Source organism: Vespula pensylvanica, chromosome 4 (assembly GCF_014466175.1).
Source record: "Vespula pensylvanica isolate Volc-1 chromosome 4, ASM1446617v1, whole genome shotgun sequence".
In the NCBI taxonomy this organism is placed as follows: Eukaryota; Metazoa; Arthropoda; class Insecta; order Hymenoptera; family Vespidae; genus Vespula; species Vespula pensylvanica.
The window spans coordinates 8630525-8639268 of NC_057688.1; the positions used below are offsets into that span (position 1 = coordinate 8630525).

The 8744-nt window shown below is 39.3% G+C and overlaps 1 protein-coding gene across 8 annotated transcripts in view; it reads right to left on the reverse strand.

Moving 5' to 3' along the window:
* The window catches only part of LOC122628649 (zinc finger homeobox protein 3), a 269125-nt gene that overhangs the window by 229226 nt on the left and 31155 nt on the right, over positions 1 to 8744 (reverse strand). For 7 of the 8 annotated variants that reach the window (XM_043811122.1, XM_043811121.1, XM_043811126.1 and 4 more), the window contains one exon: positions 7310 to 7360. The exons of the other annotated variant lie outside the window; for it this stretch is intronic. The gene's annotated coding sequence lies outside the window, so the exon portion shown is untranslated. The remainder of the gene's footprint in view (positions 1 to 7309; positions 7361 to 8744) is intronic. 8 annotated transcript variants of the gene reach the window in all.

Genomic DNA, 8744 nt, shown 5'->3' on the forward strand with positions numbered 1-8744 from the left:
AACAAAAGGAAGAAAAATAGGGAATAGCGTTGACAAGTGTACGAACGTACGATTTAATGAAATCTATCGTAGAAAGTTTCGTCTCCAACGGAGCGATCTATAAGCCGTCGTCCGATTTGCTTTCTACTTTCTATTTAATAATAAGCATCGAACTGTCACGGAAAAGTTCGTGAAAAACGAGACCGATACTCGATCTATATTATGTGTTAGGCGTAATAAACGCGTATACAAAAATGAATCGTACTTTTCTTACGATCGAAATAAAAATCTATAATGCGAGCGCGAGTTATCGAATCGAACGCATAACCCATAAATTCCTTCTTTACCCTTTTCGATCGTGAATAAATAAGCACGTGTTTTCTCACGAACACGATGGCGAATGGAAAGCCGACCAAGTTGAAGGGAGAACACAACGAGAACCGCGTTCTTGCCCGCGGGACATGCGATCTAATTTCCAAGAGATATATACGTACACGTATATCTATATATGTGTATATGCTTGTAGGTATATATCTGTGTGTAGATACATATGTAAGTCTCGTTAATTCTTTCTCTCTTTCCACGCTAATTACTCCTTCCCCTGTAGTCGATTATTTATCGTATCTCGAATACCCATCTAAACGCACTTAGATACCTAATCTCGTGTCATCGGTATGGTTTGTTAAGATTCGAGCTGTGGGAGATCGAGATCGAGATCGAGATCGAGATCGAGATCGAGATTCGTTACGATCTATACGATCGAGAGTGAATTTTAATATGGAGAGACGTCTACAGTTGTTTTTAATAAATTTCCGAATGACGAAAGTAATCCGATTATTTCGGCATTCGAGCGAAGATTATTCGACGAAGACGAAGTAGAAGAAGATAAATAAGAAAAAGAAAAAGAAAAAGAAGAAGAAGAAGATGGTCTTGTCTTCTCTTATCCATGAGAGTCACATGGAAAGGCTTCGTGTGAGTAATCACGCGATCGCGTAACCGTAGGATAATAACAGGCGGCGCCGGTTCGTTACAAATTAATGATCGAGCCGAAAAAGGGAGGGCTGCTTGGGAGGGAAGATTTCTTGCCAATGGGACCCCGTGATTTCGTAACTGATTTCACGGCGGACTTGGCAACCTTCTTTTGCCACGTGGTGGAACGAACGAGCTCTCTTCGTTGCGCGACCAGAGTAGATTTTCATTTTGCGTTTGCGTCCCTTTGTACGAAGCCGAGAGAGAGAGAAAGAGAAAGAGAAAGAGAAAGAGAAAGAGAGAGAGAGAGAGTCTCGATGGGGGCCCCAATCGAACCGATCGAATCGTCCCGAGGGCCCTTCTACCAAAGGTCGACGTTCGAATATTCTTTGGGATAATGGCCGCGAATCGTACCTGCCGAAGACGGCTTTAATGAACAAAGCTGTTTTCACATCGGAGAGAGAGAAAGAAACAGAGAGAGAGAGAGAGAGAGAAATTACTCTCGACTAACGTACTCGATGTATTACCTAATGTAACATCAATAATTTCAAATGAGTCTCTTCTTGTGATACACGTGTGTATGTATATGAAAGAACGTATCGTACGTATATGCGTGTTTCTGTGTTACACCCTAATTCAACTTTATAACTTTTTCAATCAATCCAACTATCTATCCGTACGTATACGTGTATTTGTATGTGTGTATGTGCGTGCGTTAGAAAAAGAGTGTAATAATTAAATAAACATTAACAATCTTTCAATCATCTTTTCAGACGAAAATAATTACGATCTCGATTCGATTTCCATAAGTCTCGCTCGTCCATCTTCATAATTTCCCGATTAAAATTTCTCCTTTGTCATTAAAATTAGAGTTAAATAAAATAGATTTAAGTAAAATTGAGTCTTTTATTCGTGACTTTGAGACATCAATTCGTTCTAAGGGGAAAAAAAAGGAATAGAAAAAAAAGGATAGAAAAGAGGAAGAAAGAAGAAACAGCGAGCGAGAGAGAGAGAGAGAGAGAGAGAGAGAGAGAGAGAGAAAGGAAGAAGTAGATAGATAGATAGATAGAAAGAGACAGAAGCCGATACGACAGCAAGGGAGAAGTAGATAAGGACAGAGGGAAAACGAACGAGGAGACGGAGAAGGAGGAGGGTTGGTGGGAGGGTGAAAAGGAGCTACGGAAGGCCACCGGGGTGGTAGCCGGAGGGTGCCTCCTTGCGGATCAATCGATAGGGAAATATCGACACGGGAGCAGGAGAATGGTAAGGACGGGTAGAAGAGAAAGAGAGAGAGAGAAAGAGGATCGAAGGGGGGTCTTTGGATGCATAACGGGCGGCATCGTTCGAGAGCAGGCGCACCAGAAGGGGTGGCCGCCCCGTTTCTTTGTTCGAATCGTTTCTACGAGTCGGTCCTTACGAGGAATAAGGACGAAGGATACGCGTGAAGAAAAGGTTAACCTTGCGATTGGAAATAAGCCGAACGTTTGCGTCTCCTTGTTAACGGAAATATTACTTTTTGAGTTTTATACTTTAAATATTTTCTTAATAATAATAACTGTTATTGTTCTTATGATCATTATCATTATCATCGTCATTAACGTTGCATCTTATTCGAATGCATCGACGATTTCTAGTACATTATTTGAGAAAGAAAATAAATAGTTACGATAAAAATTCGTAAAGTTAAGAAAAAATGTTAAAAGTTATGAGAGAGAGAGAGAGAGAGAGAGAGAGAGAGAGAGAGAGAAGAAGAAAGGGGAAAAAATGATCATACTGAACGCAATCGTCTGGTGACCGCGCGTGAAAGTTTCTCGAGTTTTGTCGAGACAAAGTTTTTCCACGTTACGAAATCCCTCGAAATCTCTCTTAATACGGGGATCAAGGTGTCCGTTTTTCGAAGTGGGAATATCTGTAGAAGAAATTAGTGCGAGATTCTTTGGACATTTTTTTCTTTTTTAGGTCCGCCCTTTCTTTCCCTACTTATCTACCTACCTCACTCCCACCCTTGTAAGGGAATACACTTTGTTCGCAGAAAGAAAAAAAAAACACTTGTTACATTATCCCCTTTTACAGGGGATACCTACCCACATTCTTTTTCTATCGTTTTCTTCTCGCATATTTTTCTTTTTTTTTTTTTCTACATCAGATCGAACACGAAAAGAACGATGAAGAGAGGAAGAAGAAAAAAGAAAGTTAAATATTAAAAAATGATATTCCGACATGTTTCTCCGAGAATTACGATCTATAATCAATTTCATTCGATCGTACATATTACATATACCTAGGTAGGTCCCTACGCAATGAAAAAAAAAAAAAAAAAAAAAAGAAAAAGAAAAAGGAAACTGACTCTCTCGAGGTCAGAAACCTCGATAAAATTTCAATGCAATCGAAGAACTTTCGATCTCGCCTCGATCTATCGCAAACGTCGGCACGCCCGTTATCGAATCGATCGATGCTCTTGCTCTTGCTTTTGCTCTCTCTCTCTCTCTCTCTCTCTCTCTCTCTCTCTCTCTCTCTCTCTCTCTCTCTCTCTCTCTTTCTCGCAGCAAAATCATCTCGTGCAAGAGCAACATCAACGAGTGATCTAGGAAATCGAATGACCTGCGGCCAAGTATATATACATACATACATAAATACATACATAAATACATACATATAGGTATACGTCTGGATTTAAATTGCAAATTGATTTTCGCTTCTTTACAGTCATCCTCTTATTGTTAATGCCTACGTTCTGCGCAATATCATCTTCATCTATTTTCTTCTATTTTCTAGCATTCCTTTTATCTTATCTATTACAAATCCGACAATATCATCTTTATTCTTTTTGCATGCGGTTTTGTTGCTTCGAGAACAAGAAAAAAGAAGCAAGAAAGTAAAAAAAAAAAGAAAGCGTCGGATTTAAAGTTCGAAAATGATATAAATAATACGATTCGTAAAGTCGTAAATATCGTCGTCGATTTTTTTTTTTTTTTCATCTTATCCCCTAACCCTTCTCCCTTTCCTGAAGCTCCCAGATATCACGATATTCCTTTAACGCGAGAACTTTCCTTGCAATTTTGTTGCTAATGCGCGCCGAGATGCAAATTGGAACGGTTCGAACGTTGCGCATTGAAACGAGCGGAACGAGGCGAGCTCTCGAGATCATTTCTTGCTCGTAAATCAGGACGTCCTCGACAACGTAGGTGGTGAAGATGGAGGAGAAGGAGGAGGTGGAGGAGGAGGACTTCTCGACGTTGTAGCTCTCTCTCTCTCTCTCTCTCTCTCTCTCTCTCGCGCGAGCGAACGCGCGCGCGCGCGACTTCTCTTTTCGATCTTGATGGGATTGAGTTCCGCGTAAATCGATGTTACTTAAGTGAAGATATCGTAAAAAATTATAATGAAATTTAAGTTAACGAGATGAGTGTTGTTGTAAAAAAAAAAAAAGAAAAATAAGAATAAAAAGAAGAAGAAGAAGAAGAAGAAGGAAGAAAAATATTTTTATATTTTGTCATCGTTGAATTACGACGAGATTAAAGAAGGAAAAAGGAATATAGAAAGAAAAACAAAAAAGAAAAAAAAAAGAAAAAGAGAGAAGAAGAAAAGAAAAAGAATACTTTAAGGAACGATGTACGAGTCTATTAGTAATGAGTTCGACGAGGAAAAAAAAAAGCGTTTACGTTAGTTAGTATAGTATAGTATAAATCGTCTTATCGATCGAGAATACGAGCTCTCTCTTTCTCTTTCGAGTCTCTACTACTGTCCTCTCTAATACCTATCTATCTATCTATCTATCTATCTATCTATCCTTTTATTCGTTCGCTCGAATTAGAGAGGCCGTTTGCAGACGAATTAAGCGCTTTCGTCCCCCTCTCTCTCATTCTCTCTCTCTCTCTCTCTCTCTCTCTCTCTCTCTCTCTCTTTCCCTCCCTCCATTCTTCCTTTGATGTAAGAAGTGCTATAGATCGCGCATATCGTCGTTACACGCAATCCCGCGTTTCTCTTTCTTAACTCTTCGTTTATACAATGTCTACGTGTATGTACACGTGTGTATGTGTGTGTGTGTGTGTAACTATCTGTGCATGCTTTTGTATACGAGTGTATGTATGTGTGTCTGTGTGTGAAGCGCGCGCGCCCACCTATTTATTTTTCCTTTTTCTTTCTTTCTTTTTTTCTTATTTCTTTTACTGCAACGAGCGAGGAAATCTTTAATGCGGAATACCCTCGAACTCCTAAGAGGAGCGAAAAAAGGAGAAGAGAACGATAAATTACAAAGTAAGGAGGCTACTACCTCCATCGACGAAAGGAAGCAGCAGAGGCTCTCCTCGAGGAATCATCACGGTAGCCGAGCGCTCGCGTGGCGCGCGAACCGAGCTGCAATTAGATAAATTATTCCACCTATATAGACCTTTGAAAGAGAGAGAAAGAGAGAGAGAGAGAGAGAGAAGGAGAGAGGGAGAAGAAGAAGAAGTAGTAGTAGTGGGAGAGAAAGAGAGAGAGAGAGAGAGAGAGAGAGAGAGAGAGAGAGAGAGAGAGGAAGGAGGGGACGGAGGAGTATTACACTGCGACGAAACGCGATGCGCATGAGTATAAGAGAATTTAATCTAAGAACCACTCGCGAGTCGTCACGCCATTTTTAACGACTACTCTAATCAACGTTAGGTTCATGCTTTCGAAAGTTCACGATTAAATGCTCTCTCTTTCTCTCTTTCTTTCTCTGTCTGTCTTTGTCATCGTCAGAGAGTCTGTCCCTTCGGTTCTCTCTTTACGTTTATTTTATTCCATTGCATTTCTTTTTTTATTATTATTATTATTATTATTATTATTATTAAGCAAAATATATCTTTATCTACTCGTTCTTAATAGAGCATGTTTTATAAATATTTCAAGATAAAGTTATCAAAGAGCATAATCGTTCTTATTTTTCATCAACCCACGATTAGCATGGTAAGGTGGAATGAAATAATGAATTAACGATCCGAGGAACTAATGATCCGAAGAAATTTTTGCATAAATTAAATTTAAAAAAAAAAAAAAAAAGAAATAGAAAAAAAAAAGAAAAGAAAAGGAAGAAGAAGGCGATGAAGAAGAAACGAGTTTTTCTTCGAACTCTTTTCGATATCCACGTTTATCGGAAAACATTGAAGAATTTTAAACTTGTGATTTGACTTTAACTTACGTACGTATAGATAAAATTGCCTCAACCCTAAAATATCTAACTTCTATGAGAAGAGTTGAAAATGTTTCAAGTGAGGAATGAATGACGATTTGACATCATGTAGACAACAAAATGGCGTTTGTCACGATTTAGAGGAAGGATCGCCGACGGGATTAAGTAGTCGTCGAATACATAAGAATGGAGTACGAGCAAGATTTTCTCTCTCTCTCTCTTTCTTTCTCTAGGTCGTTCTTGGAAATCCATCGTAGAAATGGTGTCGTGGTACCGTCTCAGCGTTGTGCCGTCTCGGATCTACACCTTTAACTTGGTTGAACCTAACAATGAAACCGGGAGAAAAACGATCCGTCGAGAGGACGCGAACGAAGCCGAGAGAGCCACGATGGGTTTCTTCGCGCGGCGCTTAACGACGATTTCGATCGTTTACGACTTTAATAATTTAGGCACGGGGGTACGCTCGCGAAGCTCGACACGTTTTCGCTCGTAAACCGCGCGACTAAATCCGTATTTATGGGGAAGAGAGAAGGCAGTCCAGCACCACGAGTCTCTATCTTTTTCTCTCTTTCTCTCTTTTTCTCTTTCTCGTACATACATAGGTATGTACATGCACAGGAGAGCACAGACACACCTATAAACACATACACATTGGACATAGACAGAGATACAAACTCTCGCTCTCTTCGTCTCTTTCGAAAATACCGAGACTTATCGTACAAGTACGACCAACTCTCCTTTTGATGGCATCTTCTTCCTTTGCACGGATCGTCGTTTATAATGCATCGTATTCGTTTCTCGCGATATTTAAATTTCAGACGAATTCTGACACGTCCTCGCGTATCCAACAACGTGTCGGTCGATCGGTCGGTTGGTCGGTCGGTCGGTCGGTTGGTCGGTCGGTCGGTCGGTCGGTCGGTTGGTCGGTCGGTCGGTCGATTTGAATTTTTTCTCGACGACGATTTCTCGACCACCGTCGCAACACAAGCGCTTGTAATCCACTATCGTTCTATCTTTGTCGAGAATCGATAAAGAGAATCGTTTTAATTTTTTCAACCGGTCCCACACTTCTTTTCACAACCACTCTCGTTTAACCATCTTTATGTATACATTTATATGTAAGTATATGTATGTAAAGATATATATATATATATGTATATATATTTCTTTTTCTTTTTTTTTTTTTTTTTACTATCTCTCGAGATGACTTACCGAGAACGCAGATAGCAGAACTCATCTACGCTCCCTCTTCTCCCTTAGGTCCTAAAACAGAGAAATACAAAAAAAAGGATGATTGCCAGTAAACGAATTTTCTTATGATAATTTTTATTTGTAAAGACAAAAAGAGAGAGAGAGAGAGAGAAAAAAAATTAAAAAAAAAAGATGAAAGAAAAAAGAAAAATAAAACGCAAATGAAAACAAGCGTTCTTTCGAACGACGATCTCTATCCTTCGCGTTTGCGTTAATTACAAGAATGATCGATAATCGATGCCAAACGAATCTCCTCTGATTGCGAGATACAATCACAATGGTTTTACAAAGAAACGCTATAATTGCTTGGAAAAAGCGTAGATACGAACAAGAGAAACCAATTAAACGAGACTCATTTACATTACTAAGAAATTAACTAACGCTTTCCTCGTTCTTCGTCTCGTATTTTTTCCGTGCAACGATATGAATAATTCTAATCGTCGACGTCGACGTCGACGAGGACGACGAGAACGATGAGAACGACAAGAACGACGAGAACGACGACGACGACGACGACGACGACGACGTCGTCGTATAAAATAATCGGCAATAGTGGCAACGTTTTAATTATTATCTACGACTGAATCATCCCCACGTATTGGCGCGTCAATGAATCATATCACCTTGTCAACGGAATTGATCGATCGAACGCCTTATTTTTTCTTTTCTTTCTTTTTCTTTTTTTCCCCACTCTTTTCTCTTAATAATTTTTAAGATCATCTCCAAGCGAAAATAAAATTGTCGCTACGAATAATTCGTATAATTCGTGTCATTAAAATGTCGAATAAATTTTGAACGAATAAATAAGTAAATAAATAAATAAATAAATAAATAAATAAATAAATAAATAAATAAATAAATAAGAGAAAAGAAAAGAAAAAGATAATATTGTAGAAGACAAAGGACTGATTGATCGTGAATATAACGACGTGGTCGATGTTGGGTTAGAAACTAGCTAGCTAGCGAAGGGTTTTGTAGGAAAGGGAAAGAGATAGAAAGTGTTAGGAAACGATGTGCCAGGAGTATCGTCGAGTCACAATTAAAGCGACATTAATTAATTGTTAGCATAACAATGCGTGCGTGTCTGGGTGGCACGGATGGACGGATGTGTAAGGGGGCCCCGACTGGTTGGGCCTTCATAAATTTACATGTCTTTCGCCGCGAGAATCATTTTTTACAGCCGTTAGGACGAGAGAGAAAAAAAGAGAGAAAGAGAGATGTATATATAGAGACAGAGCGATCGTCAGAGCGAGAAAGAAGCTATGGACCTACAGCAACGTTTGGGTCCCGTATTACGAGACTCTGCTATGGTGTTGCTTATAATAATCATCGATGTCTCTCTTTCTCTATCTATCTATCTCTCTCTCTCTCTCTCTCTCTCTCTCTCTCTCTCTCT